Raw genomic sequence first — 18,362 nt, forward strand, 5'->3', positions numbered from 1 at the left:
GGGTGCGCCGACGGTCCCAACACTGGTTCTATTTCTTCTTCATCTCTTCTTATCTATATTCTTGTTACATAACAAATTTTCTATAGTTGAAAGATCATTTTATAACTTTTAATAGTCAAGAGACTTAACAAAGTAACAATATAACAAATTTCACATTCATATCTACCCTGTTTGTCGACGCCATATGTCTTATATTGATTGTTGGGCACTAAATTACTCCCTTATCTTCTTTCTTTCATTTCCCCCATAAAAGTAAGACCAGTTTATAATTTTGATCCATTTAGTGTTCTAAAATTTAGAATTTAATCATCGATATATTTTTAAAAATATTTATTTTTTTATTTCTATAACATTATTAATTAATCTAAAATTTTAATATATTTAACTATTTTGACTAAATTGTGGATGTGAAATTAAAAACAATTCTTCAATATCCGATTGATATGTACTTTTTTATATTAATATGTGATGAGTAGAAAGTAATATCTATTTAAAGATTAATCTCAACCATTTGACATTGAACATTCACACCTAGAAGTACACAAAAAATTCGAATATCCGATTTTGCGCAAAAATATCCGAAATCGGATTTGGGAAAAATCGGTTTTTTTTAAACCGGATCGGATATTTTAAAACCGGATAATATAACCGGTTTGGGAAAAAATTGGACAACCGGTTTTTTTACCAGATTAAAAACCGGTTAAAAAACCAGTTTTTTATCCGAAAACAAACCGGTCTAGGTTTAAAAACTAGCCGTTAATATAATTGTTGGGGGGTTTTGTGATCGTTTTTTGAACTTTTTTCTAAAAAATTACTATTTTACCACCCTAAACATGTATAAATAGGTTGGAGATGTATTTGTTTATTTTTAAACTTTATTTCAATTATCATAAACTTTGTTTCAATTATCAAACTTGAAAGATTTTAAGTATTTGAATTTATCGAACTTGAAAGTTTTTAAGTATTTGAATTTATCGAACTTGGAAGTATTTAAATATTTCAATTATCGTAAACTTTGTTGCAATTGATGACGATGTAATTTTAATAATATTAAAATTGGTTTTTTTATATCCGGTTTTTTTTTAAAAACCGTTTTTTTTCAAGCCGAAACCGGTTACACCATCCGGCCCTCCAAACCGGTTAGGATTTGAACCGGTTTTTTATAAACCGATTTTTTGTCTAGGTGAAAAAACTGGATCGGTTTTTATCCGATCCGGATCGGATTTAAATCCGACTTTATGCATGTCTATTCACACCCCTAACATTCATGGTGTATGAACTCGGAATCTCAAAGAATAACAATAATTAAGACTAATAATTAATGTAATTTTTTAACTTGAACATTAACTGAAATAATTAATGGTATTAATAATTAAGACTAATTAATAATATTATAAAAATTAAAGATACTGAATTAAAATATAAAGATTACATTTAAAATTTCACATAACAAAAAAAATAAAACCATGTTAATGACCAAAACTTGAAAATAAAAAAGCCAACTCCTATTCCCAAAAGGGGGTTAATATTTACAAAATCTTAAAATCTCAAATGATGTGTAAAAAATAAGGATAAGATTATACTCGATGGAGACATTTGTGGACCTGAATTGCCTTAAGCAATAAAATCTCAAAAGTGTTAATTGTACCATAAAATAGAAAAGTGGAGGAAAATAGGAATGCTAATTTCTGAAGGCATCTTATTGAAAATGGAATGAAATGGACTCCGAGAGTGATTGAAGCTTCTGCAGACTTCTTTGTTGCCTTTGGATAAAGAAACTCGCTCGTTGGGTTTGGACGGTGGTTATAAACCTTCATTGTGTTCATCGTATAATTGTATCAGAATTAATTCATAAGTTAAAATCTTCAAATTTTTTATTTTTAATCTTTTAAGAAAATAGGTTTTTTATTGTCGTAAAAAAATTTAACGAGATAAGAGTAATACAAGTTAACTTATTTCTTGAGGATCATTATCTCTTTATATAAAATGAATATTATGTCAATCTATTAAGTATTTATAGTTTTACTAATCATCAAATTATAAGTACAACCTATGGTATCTATACTTCAATTTCATGACACTTTAATACCTAGGACATATGTAACATAATTGCCCCCTTAATTTTGAGTCATATTTTATGATACCATTGTACATTATACATATGTGCTAACAATTATGAGATTTTAATCCATCAATCTCTCACTTATGTAACATATGTAACACCCTAAACCTTGAGTTAGCAATTCTGAACTAACTCGAGAGGATTTTTGGATTAACTCCTTAGTCATGTACGAAGTCTTGATCCAAATTGAGTTTGTTTGGGCTTGTATTGAGCCCAAATAGAGATAAAAAAAAGTATATTTTTGAGTTGAGGGCATAGTTAGAGAGACCAAGGAGGTGAATTGCCCATTTCATGTTTCAAAGGATGAATATCATTAATGGGCATGAGGTCACACATTTGAGAAGAATGAACAAAGATACCCATTCTCTTCTCATTTTCTTCACCTTTTTTTCTCTCCTTTTTATCTTCATATTTCCTCCATTCTTTCCCATGTTGAAGCTTAAAGGAGAGAACTTTGTTAAGCTTATCCCTAGTCTAAGATTCTTGAGGTAAGTTGTAATCTATGCCACTAGAGCTCCATTTCAAGCTCCCTCTCTCATCAGTTGTCTATGGTATCCATAGATGGGGTTGAGAGGGAGTTTTAGAAACCATTGGCCAACTATCTCGTTTTTGGTAGATTTGAGCCTTTGGGAACCATCTTAACTTTTTTTGGGATCCTAAGTAAGTTAGTAACTCTATTATTTATATTTTGATTAGTGAATGAAGTTGGAGAAAGCTCCAACAGCAAAGGCAAGGAAAAACTTGATTGAACCTTGAGTGATTTTTAGTAGCTTAAGATCAATGTAACAAACTTATAACTTACATATACCACTTGTAAGTCATTGTATGTGCTTAGTTATCTTGTATGAGTTCTTAGAGCACGTAAGTGCATCCAAGGTAGATTGTGGCTTAATACAACATGAAAATTGACCTATTATAACCCCTTTTAACTTACATAAAACTTAAATAACATTTAAAGGACTTAGAGATGCTTAAGAGTGTAGTTGGGGTATCATTCTCGAGTGAAACAAGGTATTTTTGGGTTTGAGTATCGGTACTAGATGAATAGTACCAATATTGTTCTTCAGATAGCCAAAACAAGAGAGTTTTGGCTTGGTAGTATTAGTACCATATTCATAGGGTATATATATATTGTTCTTCGAGTATCGAAACCTAAGGGTGGGTTATCGGCACCATCGTTAAGTTATTAATTTCAGTTGCCAAATTTGGTATCGGTACTCAGAAGTATCGATACCATAAAAAAGCAGAAGTATCGATACCCTAAGTAAGGGCATCGATACTGATGTATTTGTCCCAAACATCGAATCTAAAATTTGTATTGGTATTGTAATAGAGAATTATTAATACTCAACATAAGGGTGTAAATTTATAAGATACTCTCAAAACATCGAATATAAATCCGATATTAGTACCAAATGAGAGTATTGATACTGTCAGGTCTATAACACCCTTAACCCGTATACATACTCAAATACGAGTTAAAGGTGTCACACTAATCATTTATAACATTTCCTACTCAAAAACCCATAAATTTTTGTTTCTTTCAAAAACATCAAATTAACTTTAATCACTAAAACATTTAATCAAGTAAAAATCGAAAAGAAATATTTTATCATTCATTTCAAACATGATTTTATGCAGTATTGCAGCCATTTGATACTATTTCATATAACGTTTAAAACTGTCTAAAATATGCATACTATAAAATTCATACTAATAACATTTTAAACATAACTTAGTAGACTACTATTTATGAATATACTCTTTATTACACTTAGTAGTGTCCATTTTTAGTCTATTTAGTAGTTTACGGTCCGATTTATAATTATCATGTAACACCCATAACCCATATAATTATACCTATACAGATTATAGATGTTATCCGAATTTTTAAAACCATTTTCCAATTCAAAAGCAATTTGCAATTTATTTTCTTAAAATGGTAAATGATATTATAAAAATAACATATCATATAAATCATGTTTCGTTGTAACCAATTTAATTCAAAAGATTTTTTTATGAATAGTGAACAGTACCCGTGAACAATGAACATTAACAGTGAACAGTGGCGAAGAACAGTATGGGAATCGATACCCTGTAGGGGGTATCGATGCCCCAAATGCATTCTGGAAAATTTTGCTTAAAACGTTTACTATTCACTGCTACAATACGCTACAGTACCTGCTACAGTAGCTATAGTAACTGCTACAGTACTTCCGAAAATACATATAAATTCATAAAATTCCATTTTGTTTCCAATTTTATTCAACAAAACAAATAAAACATAATAATTACATGCCACTAATTAAGTCTACATTAAATCTTGGGATGCCTTACTGATATTTAAATATACTCCTTGATGTTTTATGTCATTTCGAACTCTTTATTCTACTGGCTTTTTACCTACACGTGAAAATCATCACATGCTAAGTATATACTTAGTGAGGCAATTAAAACAGTATACAGTGCAATACAATTCATGCATGAATTTTAATGTAAATTTCAAAATGCCATAAAATTATTTTATTTGCATATCCAATCTTTTACCATTTATTTACCATAAGCTCATAAGCTTATTTTACCAAAATACTTACCATTAATCCCATAAGCTCGTAAGCTTATTTTACCAATATACTTACCATTTATCCATAAGCTCGTAAGCTTATTTTACCATTATACTTACCATTAATCCATAAGCTCGTAAGCTTATTTTACCAATATATTTGCCATTATACCATAACAATGTACCATAGACAATAACCATAAACAATAAACAATAGCCCAATATACAACCCTGAGGACCCTGAGTATTCGAGTAATATTTGCACTGTAGTGCTACACATAAGGTCGTGCCCACCATATACAGCGAAGTGTATTACAGATAAGGTCGTGCCCACCATATACACCGAAGTGTATTACACATAAGGTCGTGCCCACCATGTACAGTTAGTGTCCTTACACACTATAGTGTAATATTAAACCTGCAGCTGCTATACTCTATGGCATGCCAACTATACCCTGTCCCTCAATGACTTACTTGGGCATATAGTCTATTTTATTTGATCCAACCATGGCAAAGTATATTATCAAATTTAACTTTGGGCAGTTCATACCCGAAAACATTCATGGTAAAATATCATATTTTTCATGATCAATGCAATTTAATTTCATACTCTGACATATCAATGTAAATTTATAAAAAGGATATAAAATCATGCTGATATAAACAAGGTCGACTTATCGCAAGTCTTCCTAATGATGTATACAACATCCATGTATAATTTCATGCATGTATTGCACTCACCTTGACACTTTATATCTTTCAAAATATGTGCCTCACTATTGTCCACAATATACCCTTTTTATACTTGACTTGCTTCAATCGCAAATCAATCTTGATCTGTATAAATCACAAATTCATAATAATACATATGTTAGTATTATACTAACATAAACATATCCCATAACAACTCCATTTCTACCAAATATTAAACACTTAATAATTCCTTTTAACATTTGAACCAACCTTTCCAATTTACACAAAATGGTCCTTCGCCATTTTTATCTCTTAAATTCTTAATACCAAAATTCCAGCATTGTAATTACTATCATACAAATGCTTTACAAAGGCATAATTACATTTAAGTACCCCAACTATGAAATGTTGTACTTAAATCACAAATCTTTTCAAACATCCAAAATAGTCATTTTTCACATATAACACTCATTTAAATTCCCAAACAACAATTTCCAGTGTAGTACATCAACTATACAACACTTATATAACAACCCATCAATTTTCTAGAATTTACGAATTTATCCTCACCTTTTCAAAACTTACGAAATGGTCCCCAATTTTTCTAAGGCATGTAGAATACTTCCTTCATCATTTCCAACCCATATATAATTTTTCCATAATTTTTCTCACTCAAACCATTCATGGCCGAAATTTAAAGAACAAGTTCTAAAAAGATTAAACATGTTCTAATCATCTTTCATGTTTGAATATGAATCTACAACCTCAAAAACATCAAGATTCATCATCAATTTCATGAATCATATCATTAACATAAACCCTTAGATTTGGGATCTTTTAAATCCAGCAAAATTAGAAAACAATATTGGTACCAAATGATAGTTTTTACGCTTAGATCATTTCCTATCTCACGACATAACTTCAATTCCAAAGGAATTAGCTCAAAAATTGAAAATAAAATATTTTTCTTACCTTGAAAGCTTCCTCACGTGAATATGTTGGAGAAGAACACTTTGGCATGGTATTTTTTATTGGTATCATGCTTATCATCCTTTAATTATCGTATTTAATCATTAACTTGAGAAAATACCAATATACCCTTAATATAACCTCATAATTACCATAAAACAGAGATATATATCATTATCATCCTCAAAATCAGATAAATATCAGCATTGTCATCTTTCAATAGTCAAAGATGAACAAATTAGTTTTCCACTTTATCGTTTTGCCCTTGTAATTTCCAAAAATTACAATTCAGCCATTTTAATCAAACAATCCAAATTGAACATGAAAATAAGCCATTAAATATTATTTCCCAACATTTTAAAAATGTGAAAATAATATTTTTATTTACTTATTTTCGTGACCCATATGTACTTTTTTAAAATTACATTTTGGTCCCTAAAATTTTCAAAGTTTATACTTTGGTCACCAAACTTTACCAAATTTATAATTTGGTCATTAAATAAATCTATTTATGGAAAAACATTATTTTTGGTAAAATCACCACTTACTTCCCTAAACTTTTTCTCAATTTTCTACTTTGACCATCAAACTTTCCAAATTTTCATTTTGGTCATTATCTAAATTTTTGGGGTATTACATATCATATCAGAGCAGCATAATACTCATACAATATTCATTCCAACTAGAAAAGTAAAATCATTAGAAAATAACATACTGATATTGGAGAGCCGATACGATCTTCAAAAGTGATACTGGAGAGCTGATACAATTTATGGCGAATTTTCTAACCCAACTTCCAGAATCTTTTTTTAGCAGAATCTATTGCCCCTTTTTATGACCTATCTCGAATTAAAAATTTATATCTTCTAGCATACAGTTTCGAATTAGCTTCCGTTTGTTTTAAACAAAACTAGATTGACTTATAACTCCAACGGTATAGGATTCACTTTCTACTAATATAGAATTTATGGAAATTTTCCAAAGATACCTTCAATATCATAAAATTCTTGGTAGATTTTACTATTCCGCATCTTTAACTTTCTTGGCACTTATAAATCCATAGCACGACACATCTTTTCACCTAATACTCTATCGAAGGGGAGGAAATCATCGAGAATTTCTTCGCGAGCTTTCAATAATATCCAACAATTCTCAAGAAATTTCAAACTTCGGAGACATTAGTAGAAATTTTCCGCTCAACTATAGAATGTACTTTCTCAATATCAACTTTTATCTCTTCTACGAAAATCACATGACTAAGAGAAACAACTTCGTTTAATCAAAATTCGCTTTTTGATGATTTAACCTATAGTTTTTTTATCCCAAATAATATGAAGTACAATGCGCTTGTTATTATCTTACCTTGTTATAATAATAGATCCAAATATCATCTATACTTACTACCATGAACTAATCAAGGTACGACTGAAATACCCAATTTATCAAATTCAAGTGTACTACAAAAGTAGTTAATCCCAATAGAATAAACATAACTCATAGTGACAGTATCAAATTTAGGAAATTGTTTTAGAAATATCTTTTTTTATCTTTAATTGATGATAACCAGATCGAAGATCAATCTTAGAAAATATTGATACATCCTTTAATTAATCAAAAAGGTCATCAATCTTTAAAAGAAGACATTTACTTCGCACAATCACTTTATTCAACTGAGTATAATATATTCGTAATCACATAGGTCCATACTTCTTTTGCACAACCAGCACCTATGCACCCCAGAGTGATACACTTGATTTAATAAAATTCGAATCTTATAATTCATATAATTGAATCTTCAATTCTTTGAAATCGGCCATAACTATTTAATAAAACATAAAAAATAAGCATGATACCAAGAAATACTTCTACTTTAACTCTATCAAGTTTACTAAAACTCAATTTCTTGTATCTTTAACAGGCAATTTCTATACTCTCAATTAATTATCTCACTTCAGTCTAGAGAATTAATCATCACTACATCACTAGAAATCAGCTCCAAAGAAATATTTCTTCTTTTATCACTTAGTACTTATATACGAGCGAGCATAACTAGAGTCAATCAAAACACTTACAAATTTATCAAAAGATAAACATATATATAAAGATCTCGAAATCTTCTTCATAGTCTTAAGACATAGGAGTAGACTTCTCTATAATAATATATTTATTTTCAAAGAGATAAATAGTTTAATACGTTCCTTATCGTTAAGAAGTAGGACATTTATTCAATAAGATGGAGGCAAATCTCTTGCAGCATTAACCCTTTTTTTGGAATGATTTGCTAACATCATTTTCCACTTACTTCACTCATACGCAACCTTCTTCTTAACATTTTCCAATACTAATACTGACATTAAAACATTTTTTTCATTCCAGCTCGTCACCATGATCGAGCTGGACAGGGGAGTTATTGTTAGACTCGCTACTTTTACTATCAATTTCATCAAGAAACATCCTGATTTATCGCTCAAGGTGATCCCTACATTTTTGACATCTAATATAAACACATTTCATAATATATTAGTAAGGAGGGCATCAATCAAATCATATAAACGCTCACACCAAATTACTAATTTTTTATATCCTAATGGCATATACACACTTTTCAACATAAAATAACTTTGGTTTAGGCAAATAATTAGCTAAACATATATCTCTGATACCAATACATGTAAAACCCTTAACACGTATACGTACTCAAATATGAGTTAAAGATGTAACACTAACCATTTATAACATTTCCTACTCAAAAACCTATAAAATTTTGTTCCTTTAAAAAAACATCAAATTTACTTTAATTGCTAAAACATTTAATCAAGTAAAAATCGAAAAGAAATGTTTTATCATTCATTTTAAACATGATTTTATGCAGTAATGTATCCATTTGATATTGTTTCATATAACGTTTAAAACTGTCTAAAATCTGCATACTATAAAATTCATACTAATAACATTTTAAACATAACTTAGTAGATTACTATTCATGAATCTACTCTTTATTATACTTAGTATTGTTCATTTTTAGTTTGTATATTTAATAGTTTACGGTCTGATCTATAACTATCATATCATAGCAGCATAATACTCATACAATATACATGCCAACTAGAAAAGTCAAATCATTAGAAAATCACATACTAATACTGGAGAGCTGATACGATCTTCAAAAGTGATGTTAAACCACGCTCCTTACTCAGATCCATTTCCTTTACCTACACGTGAAACAACCACACGTTAAGTTTCCATTTAGCGAGGCATATAAACTAAGGTAATACATTTTAAATTGTGAAAAAATCATAAATAACCAGAGTGCTACTACCATCGTATAAAAATATATAAAACTGATAATTCAAACCTTTTTCCTTTTAATGAAAATTCTTTAGCGCATGTATAAGCATATAGTGCCAAATCCAAATACTCAGTAAATAATAGTTTTCCTTCAACTCATATCACATATATAAAACTTTATTATATAAAAGGTAATCATGTTAAAAATCACCATCTCATCATTTTATAAAAATCATGGTAATCAATATCAGTCACAATAATCATTTCATACTCTTTTCCACTCAATCACATTTCAGAACTTTCACATTTCATTTTCATAGGACAATGTATATTTTAAGAAAATACAAGGTAAGTGAGTTAGAAGAGTGTGCACAATAAGCACTCCAGGTGCTTCAGATAATTTGCACTAGCGATGCCATTCTTTAATGTTCACGAATGTAAGAGATCAGATAACAAATATCACTCCACCTCATGGCATGTCAATTGTACCTACGACTCTTTATGCACTTACAATGGGCTTTTGTGTCATATTCATATCTTATTCATTTATCTAATGTATCCATATATATATATCAACATGTTCAATTATTTTTTATCAGAAATCATTGCATTGGGCAGTTCATACCCGAAATCATTCGTATTCATTTATCAAATTTCGTATAAATTACTTTAAATACTTCATACAACATAATCCTTTCAAAATCATTTCTAGAAATTATTCAAACAATGTTTAAATAAAATATCACATAAAATGTATTGAGTAATTTTTCTTTAAAGCTTGAACCTAAAGAGGGTATTTATAACCTCGAGAGTTTTAAATAAATAAAATAGTTAATTCTTAAATAAAAGATAATGATAAAAAAATAAAACTAAAAGTCCTAAATTTAAAAGGTTTATCACAAATGATAAAAATAAATATTTTAGTCTTATAGTTATGATTGAATTCTACTTTATCTTCTAGATAACCTTATCTTAGATAAATTCCAAATTAAATATTCAAGATAATTTTGCTTGTCTTCAAGAAGATGTTAACTAGACTGTCGAAATCTACTGAGTTTTGGGGTAATTAATCCAATGAAGCTCATGCCTAAAATAAATTCAAAAGGAAATAAATCAGTAATATCTAAGTGACAAATGAGGAGTAAATAATAGTAAAAATATGAAATATTCAACACTTATCAATGATCGATCAAGACTGAGGCTAAGCAAAGCCTAAGACTATATTATCTCAATTATATTTTCTACCTTATTTAATTTATTTACTTTCTCATCACTTTTTACTATTTATTTACTTTCATTATTTCAAAATCCCCTATTTTTACTTTTGTTGTTAAACCCAAGGATCAAAACAAGCAAATTTATCAGACTTTCTTAGTCATTGTGTATCGACCTCTACTTCTATATACTACTTTTATTATTTATTTGAGATTAGAACATTTTTTTATTTCGCAAATTCGATGCTTGTTAAATCGGTGTCATTTTCGGGGAATGGGTTCCTCTTTGGTGGGAACATTCTCATCCTGTTATACGCGACAAAAGGTAAAGTTGTATGAATTTTTTATTATAACCTTCCGATAATGGTCAATTGATTTACTTCTGTTTGAATTCATGTTTTAATAGCACACACATATCTTTATAGTTCACTCAGTTTTTGTCTTTCTTTTTTCATATTATCTAGTTATAGGACTAGTTTGACTATCAGAGGTATGCTCTCGATTGTATACCATATGGTATTTAATATTTATTTTCAATCTCATTAAATGTGGCATGAGTTTATTTATGATATCGTATTTGGTAATATTTTTTAAAATGACTTATTAAATAAATTTCGTTTGTGAATCATTTATGTGATCAACGTGGTCACCTTGATTCAATTGTAACTCCTAGACTAGATCTAGGGGTTACAATACATATATGTATGCATTTATAAATCATACACTGATTGTTAAGTCTGCTATTTTGTTTTAGCCGTCAGTAAAGATTTTTCTTCTCAAGGAGAAAAATAATGTAGAATAAGAAGAAAATCTCATTATTTTCTGCAGGCTAACTCTTACGTTTCTAGGTATTTTTGTGCAAAGTTACTTTTTCTTATTAATATGGGATAAGTAAAGGCAATATATGTTCAAAGATAACTCACAACATATTACAATTGAATGCTCACAATCTTGGCGTCTATGGTGCTCGAACTCGAGTCCTCAAAGAATATCAACAATTCATTTACTACAAAGGTCATTTAATATGTGTTGTGTAAAGTTACTTAGTAAACAATAATGAGTGAACTATGATTTATTACTGGTTACTGAAATAAAAGTAAGATTTTAGTGTTTAACAATCAAGAATTAAACTCGTTACAAGAGCTTTGAGTAATAGGATAAAGTTAAGTTTTTTGTACAACGCAAACGAAATAAAGATAGCTTTCTTATATATGTAATTTATGCTTGTTATTTATAAATCTGATTTATAACCTTATAGCAGATTTTTCTATTTATTGTAAAGAAGAAAAAACAGAATCGTCTTAGACATTTTCGGAGTCTTGAGCGAAATTAAAAAATAGACTTTTATAGAATGAAAGTATATTCTATTCCTTGGAACAATTAATTTAATAATACATTAATAAATCTTAAAATATGATTAAACTAGAGTCCTAAATTATAAAAGTAAAAAAGTTAGATTGGAAAAATTAGGGGTTTCAATTATAAAGGTAAAAAAGTGAGATTAAAAAATTAGGAGCTTTAATTATACAGGTAGAAAGTGTGATTGAAAAAATAGGAACCTCAATTATAAAGATAAAAACTGATATTAAAATAATAAGGGCCTCAATTATAAATGTAAAAAGTTAGATTAAAAAGTAATGAGCTTCAATTATAAAGATAAAATGTGGGATTGAAAAAACTAGGGTCTCAATTGTAAAAGTAAAAAAGTGAAATTAAAAAAGTTAGGGGTTTCAATTATAAAGGTAAAAAGTGAATTGAAAAAATTAGGGATTTCAATTATAAAGGTAAAAAGTGAGATTGAAAACAATTAGGAGTCTCGGTTATAAATGTAAAAATGAGATTAAAAAATTAAAGACTTCGATTATAGAACTACAAAGTGAGATTGAAAAAAGTATAGGCCTCAATTGTAAATGTAAAAAGTGAAATTGAAAAAAAATTAAACGCCTCAATTATAAAGGTAAAAGGTGAAATTAAAATATTAGGAACTTCAATTATAGAATTAGAAAGTTAAATTGAAAAAATTAGGGTCTCAATTATAAGATAAAAAATAATATTAAAAAGTCTAGGAGTCTCAATTATAAATATAAAAAGTGAAGATAAAAAAATTAGAAGTCTTACTTAAAAAAATAAAAAAATCGAATTACAAAAACTAAATGCCTTAATTATTACAAAAATAAAATTATAAAATTAATAATCTCAATTAAAAAATAAAATTAAAAAAATTAGTGTCCTTGTAAAAAAAATTGGAGCCTTGAACAATGGCTTTCCGCTCTCCCTAATAACCGACGTTGGGGAGAAAAAGGTATGTGCACTGTAGAAGGTTTGAGAGGAAAACTTTTTGTTCTTTCCTTATTTTGGGTTAGATATAAATTTATTTGCAGCAGGTTCTTTTAACTAAATCATTTAAATTGTGGTTATTTAGCACAGTAAATAAATAAATATTAAAAAAAATAAAGAACATAAAATTTAATAAAATTCGACGATGTGTCTTTATTATCAAAAGCGATAAACGACTGCTTTCTTATTATTAATAATAATGATTAATAATTAGGTTACAATTACATAATACAAAAACAATCTTAGTACCGTAAATTAATTATCAATTTAAAGCAACTCCGATACGATTATCAAAATAATCTCGTACTATAAATTAATTGTCAATTAAACCTACCCAATATAAAAGTGACCCCATATAATTACATAATATAAAAATAACTCCATTCGCTTTGTTCACTCGGCTTAACTCTGCTCGAGCATCTGTCCTCCAATTGATGTATAAGTCTTACCTAATAATTTTTAATTAATTTGACATAAGAATTAATAGATTAACTCATGTGCCACTAAACTAATGGTTAGACACCAAGAATAAGCATAAGAAAATAGAGATTTAGGTTGAGAGGGTAACTCTTACCTTTTTATAATACTCGATTCGAACTAATAGATTAATAGATTTTATTCAATTATATAAAAAAAAAATTATCGGAGCCGACCGCCTACTTTCAGCTATGGTTTGCTTCCAAAGAAAAAAAAAACTAACAAACCATATCCTAAATTCATGGGAACCGATGTATCGGAGCCGTTGATTCTCAAAACGGGAAAAATTTGACGGCGGCGCTGAATCGGAGCGAGTTCCCGAATGGAAAGATCAGATAACGATCAGAGGGCTCGTGGTGAGCGCCTTGTTAGGGACTCTCTTTTGCGTCATCATCACACACAAGATAAATCTAACGGTCGGGATGTTTCCTACGCTGAACGTCGGCGCTGGATTGTTCGGATACTTCTTCGTAAAATCGTGGACCGGTTTCTTGTCTAAGTTGGGGTTTCAAGTTTCACCTTTTACCAAACAAGAAAACGCTGTAATTCAGACTTGCGTCGTCGCTTGTTACGGCCTCGCTTTTAATGGTAATACGAAAAGTACACTTTCAGATTTTAGCACCTTTGTTTTTTATTAATGATATGGCTAAAATGCTATTAGCTCGCTTCTGTTTAGTTTCAAGCATTTGAAGCTTAGTTTTGCTGTGACGGAGACTCTGAATTTTCCAAAATTAATTAATTTTTGGATGTAAATGATTGAAAACATTGTTAATCTTGTTAGAATTTGGTATCATTGATTAATGATATTGGGGAAGCTTAAGTTTTAGTTAGATTAAGTTTGAATAACTCAAGTGGTTCTTCTGCCTTAATATCTGATTGTTTTTGTGATAGGGGGATTTGGATCGTATCTGATTGCAATGGATGAAAGAACATATAATCTTATCGGTGTCGATTACCCTGGAAACCGAGCCGAAGATATTAAGAACCCTGGGATTGGATGGATGATTGCTTTTCTCTCTGTTGCCAGCTTCGTTGGGCTGTTTAGTGTTGCTCCGCTTCGTAAGGTATTACTGTTCTAAGGCGTGAGAGTTTGGCTTCAATCTCTAGCAGAGAAGAAGAAGGAAATTTCTATTTTGTTTTCTGGCTAATTTTTCTATATTGGGATTGCTATTTTAGAAGTTAGTCTTTTGATTCTCTCTTTACTTTTATCAGATAATGGTCTTGGATTATAAACTCACGTATCCGTTAATGAGAATGCTCAATATTTTGTATTGTATATTGGCTTAAGGCAATAGAACCTGTCTTACCATCAAACAGAGGGCACAAACTATGGTAATAGAATGATGCTTCGCTTTCGAGTAAAATTGTATTAACATGGTTGATGATATTTTATTAAATGATTTTATGGATATTTTAACGTTTCACATGGTTCCTTTATGCAGGTTCTATTTTGTCTATAGTCCAACCTATGTTGGTATTGGTCTTTTATGCCCACACATTGTAAACTGCTCTCTTATTCTTGGGGCAATAATATCATGAGGGTTCCTCTGGCCCTTCATTTCAGCACATGCTGAGGACTGGTACCCTTCTGGCCTAGAGAGCACTGATTTTAAAGGTCTATATGCGTAGAAGGTAAAGTAAAAGACTTTGGCGTTCCTAATTCTGTTGCACAGCTGTAGAAGGTTATGATGTTTCTGTCACCTGTACCTTCTGGTTTATTTCCAATCTCTTGTCTTGATTGAAAGGTTCTTTTCTCTAACACCAATTAAAAGAAACTTTTCTGGGCCTTGTATTGTTCACAGGTTTTCCTATCTATGGCTCTTATCCTTGGGGATGGCCTTTACAACATGATCAAGATAATGTGCTTAATTGCAAAGGAAATGTGTAATAAACGCACCAAGGAGAGCAAACTTCCTATTGTTCAAGAGGTTATAAGTGAGACTAACCTGGTTAGCCAGACGCTTGCTTCATCATTTTGCAGTCTGTTTACGAGTCTATTCTGTTGCAATTGTTTCATAGTTTTGGAAAGAATTATCACAGTTAGTCAATAGGGTGGCTTCTACTGAAATGAATTTCAATGTGCAGAAGTGTCCCTTTTAGTGAAAACTCATTAATTGATGCATGATGTGGTACCCTTATTTGATTATCAATCCACCGTTTTGAAATCTCCTAAAATTTTTCACACTTCTGGGCAAAAGTATTTATACACGTGCATCAGATTCTTTGCACTCGAGCATTCTGTTTTCAGCTGCGGGTTAATTAAAATATTGTTTTGTTTCAGTAGATGATCAGAGTTCTGAAGGACTAAAAGAGCGGAGAAAAAGAGACAAGGTATTTCTTAAAGATAAGATACCTACTTGGTTTGCTGCTTCTGGATATGTGGCTTTAGCTGCTATCTCAACAGCTACTACTACAATTATCTTTCCACCCCTCAAGTGGTATATGGTTCTGGTTTCATACATTATTGCCTCTACCCTTGCCTTCTGCAATTCTTATGGAACTGGACTTGCAGACTTGAACCTGTCTTCCACTTATGGGAAGATTGGTCTTTTCATTATAGCTTCACTAGTAGGAAGTGATGGCGGAATGGTGGTGATGTCCATTGTCTCCACAGCATCTGATCTAATGCAAGATTTCAAGACCGGTTACCTCACTCGATCATCGGCCAAGTCTATGTTTGTGAGCCAGTTGGTGGGAACAGCTATGGGATGCGTCATTGCTCCACTCACATTCTGGTTGCTTTGGGCTGCTTTTGAAGTCGGATCACCAGATGGTCCATACAAAGCACCTGATGCTGTGATATACAGGGAACTTGCTATTCTTGGTATTGAGGGATTTTCAGGGCTTCCCAAGCATTGTTTGGCTTTATGTTATGGATTCTTCGTGGCTGCTTTGGTTGTGAACCTACTAAAGGATGCGACACCAACAAAAATTTCACAATTTATTCCTTTACCAATGGCTATGGCACTTGGTTTCTATTTGGGAGCTTACATTGCTATTGACATGTTTGTGGGAACAGTAATATTGTTTGTATGGGAACGAATCAACAGAAAGGATGCAGAGAATTATGGTGGTGCTGTTGCGTCGGGTTTAATCTTTGGTGACGGAATTTGGACAATAGCATCAGCTTTTCTGTCAATCTTCAAGATCAATCCACGTATCTGCATGTACTTCCAGCCTTCGGTGAGTAGTTGAGGAGCAAAGTAACTGGCTATGGTGGTCCCTTAGTTGGTTTCCAATAAATTGGAAGTAAATTTTCTGAAATCTCATTTAAATTATTGTTGGTAAAAGAATATGATTGGAACTTTTTTGTGCTAGACGTTTGGTGTCTTTTACCAAACTGTCAATCCCCAGGCGAATCACCTAGGGTCTGTTTATTTCCTTATAATTAGTTTCTCGAAAATATTTTCTCATTTATTAGTATTTAATTGACATAAAACTATCTAATGTAATTCATTCTTTAAATCAACTTAATTACCTTTGTATTTTTTGAAAACTAACTTATGATCTGATTTTTCGTAAGTTATTTTACGAATTTTTCATTTCAAACATAAACACTCAAAATATTATTATTTTATATATTTAATATTAATATATTATATTAGGATCATTTTAATAAAAATATATTATATTAGGATCATTTTAATAAAAATATTAGTTATTAAATTACATTCATTCATAATTTTAATAATATAATATAATATTTTTTATTGTTGCAATTATATTATAATAATATATAATATTATACTTTTATTTCAATAATATATAATAAATTATTAATAAAATTAATATTATTTATTAATTTCATTAAAAATAATATTATTTAATTATTGAAAATTTAAAATATACTCCTTAAAATATAATATACTATTATTAATTTTAATATTATAATTTTTAATATTTTAATAATATTATTATTTTAATTAGTAATTAATATAATTAATAATATTATTTTTATTCTATTAAATAATTAATATAAATTATAATAATTTTATTTTGATAAAATATAATAATCTTAATATTTTTATTTATATAATTGTAGATATAATATTTTAATAATAATATTGACACAAACAATATTAAACAAATTATTCTAATATTTTAAAAATAATATTATTATTTTGTTAGTAAATAATATTATTTATTGTATCTGATATTTTTCTAAAAAGTTTAACAACCAGTCAAAAATGAATTACACAACATCATCTAAACATTGTAAAATGATTTAAAAAAATATTTTTCAAGAAATATAATTTATTTTACGAATTTTTTTCCGATGAAACAAACAGACTCCTAGCTCCAAATGGATATGCTAAGAACAAAATAGGCTTAATACATTTTTTCAGTGCTTAAATTATACCTCAAAATATAATTTGTGCCTAATATTTTCAACGTTACTCTTTTAAATGCTTAGACCATACGACCGATAAATTTAATTATTATCTGACACATGTCACACATATAAAATTTTAAATTTTTATGAACTTTTTTTTATCTTTTTAAAAAATAAATATTTTATTAAAAAATTTCAAAAAAAAAAAAAACCAACCGTCCCCTTGTCCCTTCCCCTTTCCACAACAAAGTACAAGAATGGGAATATGGTTGTCGATACAAGTAATAGCAACCGTCAATGGCAATAACGACAATGATGACCAATTAAATTTAGGTTAGGGTTATGGTTAAGGATTTAGGGGTTTAG

General features: G+C 29.5%; 1 pseudogene; it reads left to right on the forward strand.

Moving 5' to 3' along the window:
* Positions 1-13,889: 13,889 nt before the first annotated feature.
* LOC120187755 lies at positions 13,890-17,076 on the forward strand (annotated as a pseudogene).
* The last annotated feature ends 1,286 nt before the right edge of the window (positions 17,077-18,362 follow it).

This window comes from Hibiscus syriacus, unplaced genomic scaffold (genome assembly GCF_006381635.1).
Source record: "Hibiscus syriacus cultivar Baekdansim isolate YM2019G1 unplaced genomic scaffold, ASM638163v2 tig00113725_pilon, whole genome shotgun sequence".
Lineage (NCBI taxonomy): Eukaryota > Viridiplantae > Streptophyta > Magnoliopsida > Malvales > Malvaceae > Hibiscus > Hibiscus syriacus.